This window comes from Typopeltis vanoorti, chromosome 20 (assembly GCF_054136105.1).
Source record: "Typopeltis vanoorti isolate ZY-2024b chromosome 20, IOZ_Tvanoo_1.0, whole genome shotgun sequence".
In the NCBI taxonomy this organism is placed as follows: Eukaryota; Metazoa; Arthropoda; class Arachnida; order Uropygi; family Thelyphonidae; genus Typopeltis; species Typopeltis vanoorti.
In genome coordinates, this window is record NC_143568.1 from 39,442,345 (window position 1) to 39,460,749 (window position 18,405).

The window sequence follows — 18,405 nt, forward strand, 5'->3', positions numbered from 1 at the left end:
TGTCTCAGAAACTTACCATCCAAGTACTGAAGACATGAATTAATCAGTTTAGAACTCGATGCTTCTTTGTGAATTTACACTTCGATAGATTGTTTGCAACTCAGAATAGATTTGTTGTGGCAGTGAAAAACAATAAGAAAAAAAATTAAGCACAAACAATGAACTGCTATCTAATCACAATCAAACTATTTTAAGAACAGTTTATTTTCAACAGCAAAAGTCTCTGAACACTAGGTGAACTCCATCCTCCCTGAAGAGGCAAAGGGGAATTGCAGTGGTAGCTTTCTTTCATGTTTGTCACCACTGCAGTTTCCCCATACCTTTGTAGTAAGACATAGTGGAATTGTAGTGGCAATTATCTAGTCTGTCTTATTTAAGGGAGACAAAGGGGAATTGTAGTGGTGATAAACATCAGTTATCCAATTGTAGTGATGATTGGGTAACTTTCATGCCAGTACAATTCTCATTTGCTTTTTTACGATGGCTAGTTATGCTAAATTAGTTGATGCTAAAAATGAAATGTTCACTATCAGAACAGCTGTCAAAATGTAGATTTTAATGTTGTCTGCCAGTTAATGTTTTCTGTAATGAATTTGTTAATTAACTTCTGTTGTTTTCAGTGGTGGTTTTAAAATAGCATTGGACTATTAAATTATTTCAGGAAATTACAACATATACTAAATATTAATTAAAAGAAAACTTTAATCAATACTTCCTATATTTTGCCAATGTTACATTACCATCTTCATGGAAACATAAAACTATGATAAGTGCATGCAGACATGAACAGTGAGCAAATGAGGCCGAAGAGAGTAATTAACGTTGTTCCTAGAGTCCTAAAGTGCTCCCTAGTGGGCTAAATTGGGTTGTCTTGGCTGTTGGGCTGATGTTCTCATGATCCAAGCTTCCCAAATTTGAGGCAGTCTTGTGCACCCAAATTTGTTGAGGTTTGGGAAGTTTTTTAGAGCTGAGGCTGGTTCAATGAACAATCTTTCGTATTTATATTTGCTGCAGTGTAGTAAAGTGGCTTTCTTCTATCGTATTCTGTGGTGGGTATCCAGAGCATGCTCCTCAAGCCCAGAATGGCTATATTGGAAACCGGATGTAATCTTTGTTTTCAGATATCCTGATATTAGCTGTCCTGCCTGTTTGGCAATAGTAGGACAGTTACAGCTACAAGGGACCTGGTATACTCCAGGTAGGTCTAGAGTAAAGTAGCTGGTCTTTGGTAGAGCAGATAAGGAATGTCAATTTCTTATATGGTTTGTAACAGGTAGTTAAGTCATATTTCTTTAGGATTTTGGTTAACTTTTCGTTGTTGCCCTGGATGTAAGGAATGGTGATAGATTTAGTGTAATCTTTGTTATGAAGGGGGGGGTAACTGGTTTTAATATTTTTTGAGGATTGTAGCCATTGGCTAAGAACGTGTTAAGGATGTGGTTTAGTTCAGTGCTTAGGGCATTGTCATATGAACAGAATAATTTTGCTCTGTTATATAGGGTTTTTATAACTAGGGTTTTTATAACCCCATATTGTTGTGATGGGGGGGGGATTCTGGTGAATGTATCTGCCTGTATGGGTTAGTTTTCTGTAAACAGAGAAAGCCAAGGATCCAACGGGCTGGCGTGCAGAGTGTCTAGGAAAGGAAGACTGTTGTTTTTTTCTTTTTCCATCCGCAACCTTCCCAACCATATTTTCAACAATATCAGAATCCACAACCTTCCCAACCATCTGAGCCAAAATCAGTTATAATGAAGTTGCAATTTTCTTGTCTCATAGTACTGAACCACACATCCCACCAATGGCAACTGCATTGATTGCTGAATTTTTATATATGTTATAAAGTAGAAATTGTTCATTGTTATGATAGAAATGGGATATACTTCCTTTGAATGAATAACACCGCTAGTTTTGAAATAATTTGAAACATGTGCAAACCCAACCTGTAACTTTAAAGTTATAAATAAAATTTGATTTTAGTAGCAAGCCACCAAAATTTTCTCATTGACTAGATGAAGTATTTGGACTGATAGTTAGACAATACTGCAGTGGTGGCTTGTACATAAGTACTGCGACACTGCAGCACCCCCAAGGAAAAAATGAAAAAATTAAATTTTGTTTGTGTTTATAAATAATAATGCTTACAACATTATATAAATGCAATACAACATGTTAAAGGTTGCAGCTTATGTTTCGACATCGATTAAATAGTTAATAATTGGAATTGTTCGATTAACACCCCAACTGGCCAGGACGTATATGTACTTCCAGATAAATCTGGATATGATTCTGTAACACCTATTGAATAGCATGGATAAGAAGTGCAAGTTGGTTTCACTATTTCATCCACCTCGGCCGGTAGAGAGAGAGATTAGTACTTTAGATTATGAAACAAATGACTGCGATCTAATGCAGTGTAGGAATTATCACATTCGGTCACTTGCGGCTAGACTTGCCAATATTCGTTTGCACTTGTCACTGCACGTTACAGGTGAATCTGACACTGCTCAACGAACAGTATCGCTACAGATAACACTTGTATGCTTGCATGCAAAAATATTATTAAAAATTTTATTAATATTAAATTTAATATATAATATTAAAATATTATTTTCAAATAATATTTTTAATAAATCAAATTTTTTAATATGTAAATTTTCTTATTAATAAAGTGGTTACTGATTAGAAAAAAATTCATTATTTTTCTTATTTTGTATATGCAGAACCCCCACTTAAAATTTTCACCGGCCGCCACTGCAATACTAGGTTAGCATGCTGACTGACCTCTGGTACAGTACCATGTAACAGTATCTTCAATTAATCATACCTTCAGTTATCAGCAATTTGATTTCTGAACACAGTCAGATAATTCAAGAGTTACTATATACAAAAGCAGGCAATTACTATGTTAAACGGTAATATGCTGCAATGTTTCTTAGTTTACTGTGCCACAGTGAAGTATCATTGCTGTGCAGTGTGAATTAAGGAAGATGAGTCTGAATATCATAATCGCAACAAGATATATATCAGGTTATTGTGCATATTTGGATTAATGAACATTGCAGCATTGTGTAATATGTTAGCTAAATTGTTTCCTCTTTTATGTATCTCATTGAAAATTTTCCCATTTTTTTTATCAACAGTTGGATGACTTAGCTACTTCTGAAAAGGTCAAGAAAAATTGTAAATTTTATGGAACAGCATTGTATGATTCAAGGAGATGTTACTATTTTGTAATTTGTTTTAACTAGATAGGATAACAGCCTCATGTAGGGATCTGATTTACAAATATTAAACAGAATAAGGTTCTTGGGTTTGTGCTTTTTGAGAATAGAGGATGATTGATCTCTCAATTAGAAATAAATGAATTTAGATGTTATCGTGCACACGATAACATCTAAGTTTATTTATTAGGAGAGAAATACTCAGTCATTAAAAATTAATTCATCATTTAATCTTTCTATATTTTATCCTTCAACATTTAAATTTTAAAATATTGCAGTTTTTATACTTTATATATGTGTGTGTGTTTGTTTTTTTATATATATATATATATATATATATATTATATATATATATCTATCTTTAATTTGAATTGAATTTATGTTTATATTAAGTTTTGTATTTATCATTTCTGCAAAGGTTTTATATTTGATTAATAATCTTATTAGATATTGCAAATTATTATGAATAGAATTAGGTATGATTCAAAATACACTGATAAACAAGCAAAATTGGAAGCATTGTGCAAAACAGCTGAAAATATTGATTTATTCATTTAAAATAAATGATTAAAACAAAAGTTCTTAAACTTAGCAGCAAATGCCACAAAGAAATTAAAATTGATCAACATACAGTAGAAGTTAAGAATCCTACATACTTAGGAGCTATATGTTTTATACTAAAGGTAGAACTGAAAAGGATATAATGCAAAGATTGACAAAAGCAATTACTGCTTTCAGAAAATTTAACAATTATGAAAATCATCCAAATATCATAATAAACCAAAATCAAGTAATTGAATAGTAATGTTAAGGCCATATTATTATATGGACCAAAGACATGGAAATTTACCAGAAAAAAAAAAAAAGGAAACTTTCCTGTTTATTGGTACAGAACTTAGAGATCCTTGTTATATTCACATTTCTTAACTATTTGTTTTAAATGAAAATGTTAGCCTGATCCCGTATTTGATCTGAACTCAGCTTGTTCTTCCTCAGGTTTCTCTTTGACAAGTTTTCTTAGCCTCTCTTCAAGCATGCTTGCATAAATTTCATAAATTTTACATTGTACACTCAGTAGGAGAATTCCCACATTATTTTATTTCCTTGTTCATGGATGTTGTTGTTCGAGCAAGAGTTCAAAGGAGGAGGAAACTCTAGTCATTTGGAATTTGATCTTCTGAATGAGGACTTTTGAGTTATGTTGTATAGTCATTGTAAAACTTTTATATATTGATTTTTGAGTACTTCTGGTTGAATAACATCTATTTTTAGCTGTCTTCCATATTTTTAGAAAGTTGTTTTTTGTTTGATTAGAAAGAAAGAACATTATTATTATTATTAAGAGAGATCTTCAGGAAGTCAGGAACTATCAAGGGAAACCATACTATTCGTGCCAGCTGTCATACCTGTACTTGAATTCATTTGTGCTACTTGCACACACAACATCTAATGGCAAACCATTTCAATCACGCACTATATGAGAGAAAAGTTTAGCCTAGAAACCCCCTTCTTCATAGCATTCATTCTCAACTTTCTTCCTAGTCGATGGAAAAATTCCATCAACTGAAATTCTGTATAATCCTTTCAAAAGTTTGTAAGTCTCAATCATATCACCTCTCTTTCTCCTGTTTGCTAGTGTCTTCAGCCTACAAATTCTCATTTTGCCTTCATAATCTGTATTCCATATTCCTGATAACATTTTTGACACTTTCCTTTGCACCATCTCGCTCTCTCCACTATATCACAATCACCATGGAAACCATGAGACCAGCCCTGCATGTAATAGTCCACGTCCACGTGAGGTCTTATCAAGGTCTTGTAAAGAGACAAAATGATTTTCCTATCTTTACATGTCTCTGATTTATATTTACAATTTTTGCTATATGAATCTTGAACTTCAACTTCCTGCTGAAGTTGAACTACTGAACTTTACATTGATTAACACTGAAATGACAGCCCTTTCACATGCCCACAATTCCAACCTATTTAAATCATTCTGCAAGTACTGCATATCAGCAGCAATCCTGATTACCATACCTATCTTGGCATTATCAGCAAATAGCTGTATGTCACATGTCAAATCCTACCCAATGTCATTAATATACAGATTGAATAACATTGGACCAACGACTACATGCCACAAATTCTTTAGGTACACCACTGTTTACTTTGAATCTAGCATATACCACTTTTTGATATCTGTCAGTCAGCCATCCTCTTATCCTTGCCAATAGTTTATAATCCAAGCCCATATTCTCAGGGTGCTTAAGGGTCAAAGCTGTATAACTGAGAGGAGACTTCTCATGGTGCACCCTGTTGGGTATCTACCTGGGTAGAACGAGGATGAGCTGGCAATTTGGGATTTAGCTGACCAAATTGTATTCATATTGGCTTAAACCAAAATACAAAATGATGGTACAATGTGACAAAATTTCATGCTGGCTGGGGTGTCGTCCGGATAAATAAGGCCCCTGTTGTTTTTGCCAGGGAACCAGGGCGAACAGCAAAAAGTCAGCTACTGGAACAAATCCTAAAACACACCCCAACTCAATGCAACCAGAGTTAAAGATCGGTACTATCAACATAAGAAGCCTGAATGGCAAAGAAATGGAGCTAGCTGAGGAATTAGATAAGTACCAGATTGACATAATAGGGGTGATTAAAACAAAAAAGACAAAAACTGGTCAGATCTTTTTGAGCAATAAATACAAAATGTTATATTCAGGAAATGACAATCAAGAAAAAGGAGTAGCTATAGTATTCAACACTAAATACGAGGCTAATCTTCTTCAATGGCAGGCAGTCTCAAGTAGAGTCATGTGAGCAGATATCAGAATGAGGAACTGTACAATGAGACTTATTTGTGCCTATGGTCCCACAGAAGGTTCTACTAAGGTAGAAGTGGAGGAATTTTTTTGAGTCTTTAGAGAAAGCAACTGACACAATGAAAAAGTTAAAGTTGGTCCTTGTTGGGGATCTAAATAGTAGAGTAGGAAATGATTGTCAGACATACAAAAATATTTTGGAAAAATTTGGAGAAAAGAACAAAGCTAATAACAATGGCAAATGGCAAATACCTGTTGGATTTCTGCTCAGAACATGGACTGGTTATTACTAACACCATGTTTCAACTTAAAAATGTGCACAAATTCACATGGAGAGAAGAGGCAAGGATTAAGAAAAGTCTTATTCCTTGCCTCTTCATTGACTGTCATCATCATCAATTTCCTGCCATGTATCCTCAAGGGGTGTATAGGATATGATAGTACTACATGAAAAATTTACATCATTACTAACTTCCTATCTACAATTTTCCTCCAAATCAGTCTGTTACTTGTCAAGACTCCAACATTATCAGATTTTATATTTCTATCGTCTAAGGCACTTTGTACCATATCAATCCACCTATATCTTGGTCTTCCTCTGGGTCGTTTTCCTGCCAACCTGGCAGAGAACACTTGTTTTGCTAATCTTTTCACTCCCATTCTATTTAAGTGACCTGAGATTCACTCTGCTAATGCATTCCTGGATGCTGACAATGTCAAGTTCTTTCCTAATATCCTTGTTTTTAATATGATATTGCCATTGATGCCATCTGTTCACACCTCTAATCTTTCTCAGGACTCTCATATCTGCGGTCTCTAGTCTTTGGTCAAGTGTTTTACTTCTGACCCAGCTCTCAGATCCATAAGTTAAAACTGCTTTGAACACTGTCTTGTATACAGCTAATTTAATGTTCTGACTAATTTCTCTCTTATTCCATATGAATTTATTCAATTGACTTCCCACCATACCAGCTTTGTTGATTCTGTTGTCTATTTCTATATTCAATTTACCATCTTCACTAAAAATCGTGCCTAAGTAGCTGAAATGTTTTACTTGTTCCACAGGTTCTCCATTCACAACACAGTTGACATTTTTAACGATTCTGCCTATTTTCATTGTCTTTGTCTTTTTATTGCTGACTTTCATACCATATCTATTACAACAGTTATTCAATTTAGTCAGGGAATCTTGCAGACTTGTAGAGGATTTATTTAGAAGTATAATATCGTCTGCATAAAGCAAAGAGCTGATATTAACATCTCCAATTCTGATATCATGTTTAATACCACTTTCCTTCATAATTTGATCCATATAGATAATGAATAACAGAGGGGATAATGTACATCCTTGTCTGACACCTGATTTAACATTAAACCATCTTCCTGCACTTCCTTCAATTCTAACTGCTGATTTACAACTCAAATAAAGACTTAAGTATTTCTTGATATAATGCCCCATTGACACCATATAACTTTGGCGTACTGAATAGCTTCTCTCTTGGCACTTTTTCATATGCCTTTTCTAGATCGACAAAACTCAAATGCAGATCTTTGTTATATTCCCATGCTTTCTCCACTATTTGTCGTAAAGTGAAGATCTGATCCTGACAGCCTCTATTTGGCCTGAATCCAGCTTGTTCTTCACCAAGCTTTTCTTCCAAAATTCTTCTCAACTGTTTCTCAAGTATACTTGCATAGATCCTGCCAGGAACACTCAGTAGGGAAATACCTCTGTAATCCTTACATTCAGTTTTATTTCCATGTTTATATATGGGTACTATGAGAGTTCTACTCCAATCATCAGGAATTTGCCCCTCTGTCCAGGCCTTCTGAACTATGCAGTGCAGCCACTGTAAGACTTTTATACCACCATACTTCAGCATTTCTGGTCGAATATCATCCACTCCTGCTGCCTTTCCACATTTCAAGCCTTTGATGGCTTTTTCTACTTCAAGTATGGATATGTATTCCTGACTGCATGTCTGTTCAGTGTTTTTACCACTGTGCTGTCATCACTGCTTGTTTCATTTAGCAGTTTTTCAAAGTAATTACTCCATACTTCAAGGATATCTTTTTCCCCTGTTTTCATGTCACCTTTATCATCTCTAACTCCTTTTACAGCACTCTTTCCTCCATTCCTAAGCTTCTTCAACAACCTCCAGAATATTTTGCCACCTTCTTGATATTTATTTTCCATATTCTTGCCAAAGTCCTCCTATGACTTTTGTTTAGCTAGTTTTACACAGTGTTTAGCATCCTTGCATTTGTCTCTGTATTCTCTAAGAGCACAAGCTGACTTATTTGCGAGGACCTTTTGATATGCTTTCTTCTTTTCCTTCACTTCCTCTTTAACTTCATGTGTCCACCATGGAGTTCTAATTTTTCTATGCTTGCAGACAGCTTCACCACATGCCTCTCTAGATACGTGAATAGATGGCATCAATGGCAATATCATATTAAAAACGAGGATATTAGTAAAGAACTTGATATTGTCAGCATCCAGGAATGCATTTAGCAGAGCTAATCTCAGATGGTATGGTCACTTAAACAGAATAGGTGAGGTAAGATTAGCAAAACAAGTGTTCTCTGCCAGGTTGGCAGGAAAACGACCCAGAGGATGACCAAGATATAGGTGGATTGATACGGTACAATGTGCCTTAGACCAGTGCTTCGCAAACTTATGGATGCCAAAGCCCCCTTTGGAAAAATTAAAATATTTCACCGCCCCCACAAAAAAAAAATCGTAATATAGACATATATTATTATCATATTTATTGTATTTTCATTCAATTATATTCAATACAATTTATATTCAAGATTTTGCGTTTGTAAGCTTTTTTATACTTCTTATCAATACCTGTGAAATGAAACTGATATCAATAAGCATATATTTACTAATATTCATTAAACGCCATATAGGCAGGAAGCAAAATTTGTGAACCAACGCTAATGTGTGATTTTTTTCATTAAAAATATTAAAAAAACCAAAAAAGAAATAATAAAAATTAAATACATTTCTTTTAAGATTAAAAAAATTTACTTAGTCTTAAAACATTTTAAATTTGTTTTCATTATTTCGTGGCCTCCGTCAACAAAACGTACGGCCTCCAAGGGTGCCATGGCTCACAGTTTGGGAAGCGCTGCCTTAGACGATAGAAATATAAGATCTGATAATGTTGGAGTCTTGACAAGTAACAGACTGATTTGGAGGAAAATTGTAGATAGGAAGTTAGTACTACATGAAAAATTTACATCATCACTATCATATACTGTACACCCTTTGAGGATACATGGCAGGAATTTGATCATGATGACCCATATTTTCCAAATTATGCAGCAGTATTCCATGCTGTATTCTGTCAAAAGCTTTAGCAAAATGCAAAAGTATCATGGTATATCCATTCCCCTTGTCTAACTCAGTGGCAACATTATTGTAGAATGTGAGCAAGTTGCTAAAACATGACCTTCCCGTAGTAAACTCATGCTGTTCATTGCAAAGTAGAGATTCTCTGTTAACCCATTTCTGAATGAGATCCTAACCAACTTTTCCAAAATCTTCACCACTACTCCTGAGATATTGATTGGCCGATAATTGGGTGCAATGGCATTACCATGCATTTTTTCCACTCCTGTGGAATATTCCCTGTTCTGAAACTCAAGTTATATAGCCTGGTCAAGGGAATACCCAGTTCAGCTGAACACTTTTAGCATTTTGCTGATATCATATCACTTCCTATTGCGGAATTCTTATTCAGTTTGTGCAATAGCTCTAGTACCTCCTCGTTAACCACATGAGTTTCCTCATACAGTGAAGAGGTAGTGGTGAGTTCAATGTTGCATATACATTGATAGCTTTTAGCAAAATGGGTACTCATTAGTTGAACAATCACTTCTGCATCAGTAAACAACCTTTTGGGTTATCTTTAAATTTCAGAGCCAGGTTCTTTTCATACTCGGACTTAGCTTTCCATACGACACTTGTGTCTCTTCGAGCTTGCTGCTTATAATTATCATAACTAACATCATCCTTATGCACATGGTATTCCTTCCAAATCATCTTTTTCTTATGATCTCTTGCTTAATTAAATTACACATCCATTTGACTCCTACCCTATTCATTCTTTGAATTCTTGGGATGCATTCTGATATTGCATCATTTAAGTATTTTTTAAATACTTCCAATGCACTGTTGATATTCTTCTCATCCAGCAACCGATACCATTCCACTACAGCATACTCCTCAGTTGGTCATAATTTCCTGCTTTGTAGTTCAGCATGTAACCTTTTCTGAATGGAACATTCATAAACTAAGCCATTTTCCAAGTGAGTACCGCGTGATTACTGTCATCAACCAGAGGTAGAGTAGTTACATCTTTAACTGAACCCCCTCCCCCTAGCCGACACTATAATCGGATCTAACACTCTTTGACCTCGAGTTCCTTTTGTCACATGCTACTTGAGGAAGTTGTCTCACAACAGTTCATTAAATTCAATTTCATTCTTCTCATGCAATTTTCATAGCTACCCAATCAATTTTTGGATAATTAAAGTCCCCCATTTTGATTACTCTTTTCATGCCCATTGTATTTATTTGTTGATGCATTATTTTGTTACTAGCAACCGATTCACCAGGTCTTTATCAACATCCCACTGTATATTTAACTTATACTCCACCTCACACCAGATAGCTTCAAACTCACTGCCACACGAAATGACTAATATTGCAATCATTGGTCTCAACTCTAACTGGATTCAAGATATTTGATATCATCAGCAGAACTCACCCTCCTCTCCTATCCTGTCAATCCTTCCTGCAAATACTGTACTCTTTGCACTCGATACCAGTTAGTGCATCTGCTTCTGATAGCCAAGTCTCACTAATACCTATAATACGAAGTCCTAATATATTAACCAAAGCTGCAAACTCTACTCCTTTGTTTCTGATACTCTAACATTCATGTACAGACATAATAAATCTCCTGCATGCTCTTTTTCATACACTTGTCTGTAGTCCACATGCCATAGTACGACAACGTCTCTTCATAATCATTTCCATAATAATAGCCATTCCCATTGTTAACACAGTTATCTAACATTGTTACTCTTACATACAGATTGTCACGATTCCTCCCATCAGAATTCAGCGTCCTTGACTCTATGTTAGGTCTTATATCTATTAATAAATTTTCAAGACTCTGGATGGCAAATGCATTCAAGTGTAGGCTTTCCCTTTTATACAAATTCAATCTTTCCTCAAACTTATTCTACACATCCAAAAACTCACATCCATTCCTTCTACACTGCCTATGCATCAAATCGTTTGTCATCATAGCTCTTCTTTCTTGTAGATAACTGTCAATTTTTAGGGAAAGACAACGTGTACTGTTATATTAATTAAAAAACTTTAATTAATACTATCTATATTCTATTTATGGAATATTTCTATATTCCAGAGAAGAGTTGAGAAGGAGGGCCATAATTGCAAATGACTCTATGTGCAGGTTATGCAGGAGTGGTGTGGAGTTTGTGGACTGGTGGAGTGAGTTTGATGGGCAAAAGGACTTATACAAGATGGATGGTTTGCATCTGAACAGATTTGGTGTGCAGAGACTGGAAAAAGTGTTGTTGAATGAAGTGAAAGTGGATGTACGGAATCAGGGAAACTAGAACTATTGGGGGGAGTGGATATGCAGACATCAGTGAGGCAGTTGAGTGTAAGAATGTGTATAATATGCCCAAGCTAGTACGAAGGACAACAAATCAGAATGGGATAGTTAGTATAAGGCATCAAGATTGGAGTGGGACTAATGAGCTTCTGCACTTCATGTATGCAAATGCCAGGAGTATTAGGAACAAGAAGGAAGAATTTTTGGCCATGGTTGGCTCTTCCTGGCCACAGGTTATTGGCATTAGTGAGACATGGCTGACAGATGCTGTAGCTAGTGGGATGGAATGTGAAGGGTATAGTGTGTTCAGGAGGGACAGAGAGAAAAAAATGGGGGGAGGAGTATAGGAAAGATAGACTTCTATTTGAGTTTGTGGGTCAGATTTATTGCAAACTAAGTTATACCAACTAGTTTCGCCAACTATAGCTGTTGGCTTTGTCAGGGTAAAGATATATAGATGTAAAACCACTTAAACGCTAAAACTGTTACACTAAAACTGTAAAAAAAAACAAATATAATTGCATTTTTACAAAAAACAGAACAACGCCTACATCACACACATAGAGCGTGTATGATCTCACTTGTTGTTATGTAGGAACATTCTATAATTTGTAGCAACATTCAATTCTGGCAAGTTTAAAGATCTAATGAGGGTTTTCCAGATCTCAGGCAGAATTAATCCTTGGTTTCTATTTAGGTTTTGTTTTGAACGAATAACTGTTGTGGCTTCTTTTATCATTCGGGAGCAGAAATCATCCTCTAAGTAGGGCATGGAGCTTTTGTCCCATTGTATGGTATGGTTTGTCATAGAGAAATTAAAGGCTAACCCCGATTTGTCTTCTCTATTATTGTTTACATCTTCTATGTGTTCCTTTTTCCTGATTTCAAAACTTCTAGAAATCTGGCCAACGTAGTTCAAACCGCATGAGCAGGGGATACTGTAGACTCCGGCATATTTGTAAAAAGGATGACTGTCTTTTGGAGATCTTAAGAGTTGGCAGATGGTCTTTGAAGGTTTAAAAGCCACTTGTATTCCATGTGGCTTGAGGAGTTCTGGCAATCTTATTGGAAACTGCCTAAACTTAAGTTTCTGAGAAATGTGATGTGAAGAAGTGAAGTGCAAGAATCAACCTGTATCGTCACACCGCATTTCTCAGAAACTTAGCATTATACACATGCTAAAAAATAGAGCCTCTTTTATTGACAGATGATAAAGACCTCAAAGATGAACTCTCCCTGATATCAAATAACCTTACAAAGAATGGTTATCCTAGAAAATTGATCCACAAGATACTTTTCTGTGACCCCTTACAAAGACAACCTGATGATATACATTATAATTCCACTATCATAATTCCATATATGGGGACAGTTTCCAATAAGATTGCCATAATTTTGGCAATCTTTTGGAATTGCTAAAATTCCAGACAGATTACGGGATTAAGTCATGACCTGAGGCCACTCCAAATGTGAAGGTCGACATTGCACGGTGGTTTCCTGTCTGAGTGTACCGATCGATGAGGGTGACAGGTGCAGAACATCAAGGGTCCTAGGGGATTACTACGTAAGAAAAGACGAAGGTCATTGGAACCAAATAAATAGCAGTGTGCTACGTGAAGATGGGGCTTTTGGTTTTTTCCGTTCCTGGGAGTTTGTGTTTTGGAATTACTAAAATTCCAGACAGATTAAGGGATTAAGTCATGACCTGAGGCCACTCCAAATGTGAAGGTCGACATTACACAGTGGTTTCCTGTCTGAGTGTACCGATCGATGAGGGTGATGGGTGCAGAACATCAAGGGTCCCAGGGGATTACTACGTAAGAAAAGACAAAGGTCATCGGAACCAAATAAATAGCAGTGTGCTACGTCAAGATGGGGCTTTTGGTTTTTTCCGTTCCTGGGAGTTCGTGTTTTGAGTACGTTTCGGTGTGGAGTTTCTGTTCGTGGACAAGGAAGTCATGTGGAGTTCTGGCAGGAGAGTTCGGACTCATGACAATATCAAAGTCACCATTAGCCGAGGTGTTCTGCAGAAAGTATGATGTTCGGTAACAGCAACTGAGCTTCACTAGAATCATGGGTGATGAATCGTTATCTCAATCGGAGACCTTCATTCAAGAAGCAAAGGCCAGGAGAACGATGCAGCTAATGCAAGCCGTATTAGAAGGAACTAGATACCGAGCGTCCAAGAGTATATCATCCAGGTGGCGATATTACACGAATGAAGGAACCAATAGCTTATACGGGAATTGAGGTGCATGAAATGGAGGTGAATAGTGTATTACAAGACCTTAATTTGAATACATCTGTGGGATTGAATGGTATACCAGCTTGGGTTTTATGTGAAGCGGCTAAAGAATTGTCAGTGCCCTTAACCATTTTGTTTAATTTGAGTCTCGGGTCTGGGTGGAAAGAGGGGAAAATAGTTCCACTGCCATAAAGGAGGTTCCAAGACTGCTGTTGCAAATTACCGACCGATCAGCATATCAGGAGTTGTCAAGGTTTTGGAGAAAGTAGTCAAGGGAAAAATACAGAAATGGATAGATAAAAATGGGATACTGTATGGGGAACAGCATGGTTTTGTGAAGGGTAGATCATGGCTCGGAAACTTGCTCACATTTTATAACACAGTGACAGCTGAACTGGATAAGGGTAATGGGTTTACAGTGATACTGCTGGACCTTGCTAAGGCCTTTGACAGGATACCACATGGAATTCTAATCAGTAAACTGCAGCATATGTGGATGGATAGGAGGGTGGTTGATGGAGAGATATCAGAGAGTAGTTTATTCAGGAGTAGAGTTCAAAATATGGCCTGTGACTAGTGGTGTGCAGCAGGGTTCTCTGTTCTTGGACCACTACTATTTAATTTGTTCATTAGCGATATAGGAAAGGAACTATTCATTTGTTTGCTGATGATGCAAATTGGGTAGAGCAATAGTGAATGCACATGATGTCAAAATTTTGCAGGATGATTTGGATAGATTGGAGTACTGGGCTAAAGAGAATGGATATCAATTTAATGTGCAAAGTGTAAGGTTATGCATTTTGGGGTGAAAAGATTAGCAGCAGTATACCACACTGGTAGAACTGTACTCCAGGAGATTGACGAGGCCAGGGATTTGGGAGTGTTGGTGGATAGGGAGTTGAAGATTAGGGGGCACATTGCAAAATTTTGCCAAATCAGCTCATTAAATCACTTGGTTACTGAAGAATCAAGAATCTGTATCAAGCCTTAATAAGACCCCATCTTGATTACTGTGCCCACATCTGGGTGCCAGGGTTTCTTCTTGATGGGGAGGAGGTGGAGAGAATCCAGAGACGAGTGACCAAGATGATAGCAGGTCTATGGAATGAACCTTATGAGAACAGGTTGAAGATTTGTGGGTTGCAGAAATTGGTTGATAGGCAGAAAAGGGGTGTTATGATTGAGACATTCAAATTACTGAAGGAGTTTCTATAAGATTAATTCAGAGGATATTTTTCAGAACAGGACTGGTGGGAGGACTAGGGGCCATCCATGGAAACTGGGGAAGAGTGTGGTTAGTAAGGGTGTTAGAACTAGGTTTTTTACTTGGAGAGTGGTGAATGAGTGGAATAAGCTTCCAGAGTCTGTCGTCGGTGCCATGGCTGTGAATGAGTTCAAGGCAAAGTATGATAGATACTGTGTGGATGTTGAGTAGTTGTTCGTGACATGATGTTTAGGGCTTCCCTCGATGAGTCTAAGGACTCCTTGGAGTTGCCCTTAATAATAATATTTTGGTAATGTTATATTACCATCTTCAGGGAACATAAAATTAATGATATGTGCACGCAGGCACTAATACTGAACAAATATGGCCGAAGACAACAACAACTGAAGTCCGTCCTAGAGTCCTGAAAGGTTCCATCTAGTGGGCTAAATTGGGTAGTAGTCTTGGCTGTCGGGCTGATGTTCTAAGAATGCAAGCTTTCCATATGCGGTGTTGTATAGTAGCTTTCTTCCAGCGTATTTTGTGGCAGGTGTCCAAAGCATGGTCAGCAAGTCCTGAGTGGCTGTATTGGTGGAAATGGATATAATTCTTATGTTCAGATATCCTGATATTAGCTGTGTGGCCGTAGTAAAACAGTTTGCAGCTACAATGGACCTGGTATACTCCAGGTAGGGCTAATGGAAGTGGTTGGTCCTTGTTGGAGTGGATAAGAGATGCCAATTTTTTATATGGTTTATAACAAGTTGTCAAGTCATATTTTTTTAGGATTTTTGTTAGCTTTTCAGAAGTACCCTAAATATAAGGAATGGTGATAGATTCAGAGTAGTCCCTGTTATGGAGGGGGGGTTGAGGTTAATTGGTTTTAATATTTTTTGGATTTTATGGGGGTTGTAGCCATTGGCTGCAAAGGTGTTAAGAATATGGTTAAGTTCAGTGGTAAGGGCATTGTTATCTGAACTGATTAATTTTGCTCTGTTATATAGGGTTTTTATTATCCCATGTTATTGGGAGGGGTGATTGCTGGTGAATGTATCTACCTGTATGTGTAGGTTTTCTGTAAACAGAGATAGCCAGGGATCCATCAGGCTGGCGTGTAATCAGTGTCTTGGAAAGGGAGATTGTTATTGTTTTTCTTTGTAATTCATTTTTATCATATTCAGATAATATACTTACTATTTTCACTTTCTCACTCTTTATTCTCGCCTCTTCCAACTACCTTTCATGTCCTCTCTCATACTGAACTTATCACCAGTTAAGTTGTTAGTACCTGCTACAATTATGATCTCATTTACTTTTCTTTTCTGTGTTTGAATTGCATTATATTTTTAAATTTTGTGCTGGGACAACTTGATGTTACAATCCATTCATCAATGGCATGTTTTATGGTAGCATCCTTCTTTTTATAATCAACTTTACTTACCAGATTTTTGTTATTATGCACTGACTTACCTGATTCTATGCTTTGTTTTCCATTTTTCTGCTGAACTATTTTATTCTCCCTATAAAATAGTTCAGTGTTCCTCTATATGCTGCTCAACTTTCTGTTGTTCTCTCGTATCTCTAATAATCTGATTTAACCTAGTGATCTCAGAGGTTAAATTATTTTCAATATCCTCTTTAATATCATCTTTATTGGAGAATACCTTCTTGTTGATTACTTTGGTGTTCTTGTTAGCATTTCGTTTCTTTTGTATTTTTGGTGCCATTTTACACCTGTATTTAATATTAAAATATTACAATAAAAATGTTATAAAGACACTAAATACTCTAAAAACATAAAAATCTACTCTAATATACTATAAAACCCTAATTTTCTAAGGAAATAAAACGGATAAAAATCACCAATTTTACCCCACTAAATTACGCCAACCACTCGCAATGTAACCTGAAACTGAATCTTTCTTTACTTCAGATGACCTCTTGAACAATTCCTGTACTTTTTTCTCTTTACTAGAGTCTTCTGTGTCCTATAAACACAACTAAGTTTCATTGTCCACTTTCCCATATTTATTCTACTTGCAATTAACTGCCATTCAAGAGCTGGCCTGGTTGGCCCGAGTAGTTTGCATATATGCTCTCCAGCCATAGAGGTTGCAGGTTCGAATCCCACCAAGAACATGGATGTTTGTGATTGTCCTAAGTTTACCATTGTGACCCATGTCTTGGTGCAGTATGACTTTTGATATATAAATGCACCATAAAAATCAAATCAAAGCCATTCAGGTAGTTTTTTGTGCTGGATACTCTAACCACTGCTTCCTTCTTTTCTCTTATTACTATTTTCAGACTAAATCATATTTCTTATTCAGAAGTATCATGCTTGTTTTGATGTATTTCATCTCGGTGCTCCATTCTCCAACACATCTTTCTATTAATGTTTCTTGCTTTCTAGTGTCTTTCTTCAATATTGCTGTGTTTGAGATTGTTCAAATCTTTCCACATCAGAATGAATGTAAAATTACTAAATATACATTATGTACTTTTAGCTATACATATATATATATAGCCCAATGCAAAATTTCAGATATGGCATGAGAGGAGCAAGGTTAATAATTTGCAGAAAAAGAAAGCTCATACATCATGAATTTTTTTTTTTTTTTTTTTTTTTTTTTTTTTTTTTTTTTTTTTTTTTTTCAAGGAAAAAATTGACTTTACCTTAGCAACAAGAAAAATGTCTTTCAGGATGGTTCTGTTATCAACACTTTTGCCTTTGGAAGTGACCGTCGTATGGTATGTAGTAAGATTCAAATAAATTGACAAAAAGAAAAGAAAAATGTTTCGAAGATCAAAGCAAAACAAAGATGTCACAAACTCAACATCACAAAAGATATGGTCCAATATGAGCTAAACAATAGGTTTAAAAATCTTAATATAGATGCTAATGCTGATCCATCAGAGAGATCCCCAAAATCTTTTGCAATGCTTACTTGAACTAGCTGGTACCACAAAACAGAAACTAGACCAAATTTCTGAAGAAGCAAAACAGCTTATGAAGAAATGAAGAGAAATGAGATAAGCTGATAATCTCCAGAATATAATTGAATACATTGATTTGTGCCAGGCAGTCAGAAAACATATCAAGGAAGAAATAAAATTCAATTGTAAACTCATACAACAAACAATTGAAGACAATCATAGTCTCAAATAAGCCAAACAAAAATTGTTAAATAACAATAAACAGATAATTGCAGTCAAACTACAAGATGGAAACATAACCAGA

At 36.0% G+C, this 18,405-nt stretch overlaps 1 protein-coding gene across 4 annotated transcripts in view; it reads left to right on the top strand.

Moving 5' to 3' along the window:
* The window catches only part of LOC150095386 (lysosomal Pro-X carboxypeptidase), a 276,707-nt gene that overhangs the window by 204,214 nt on the left and 54,088 nt on the right, over nucleotides 1–18,405 (top strand). The window lies entirely within an intron of this gene.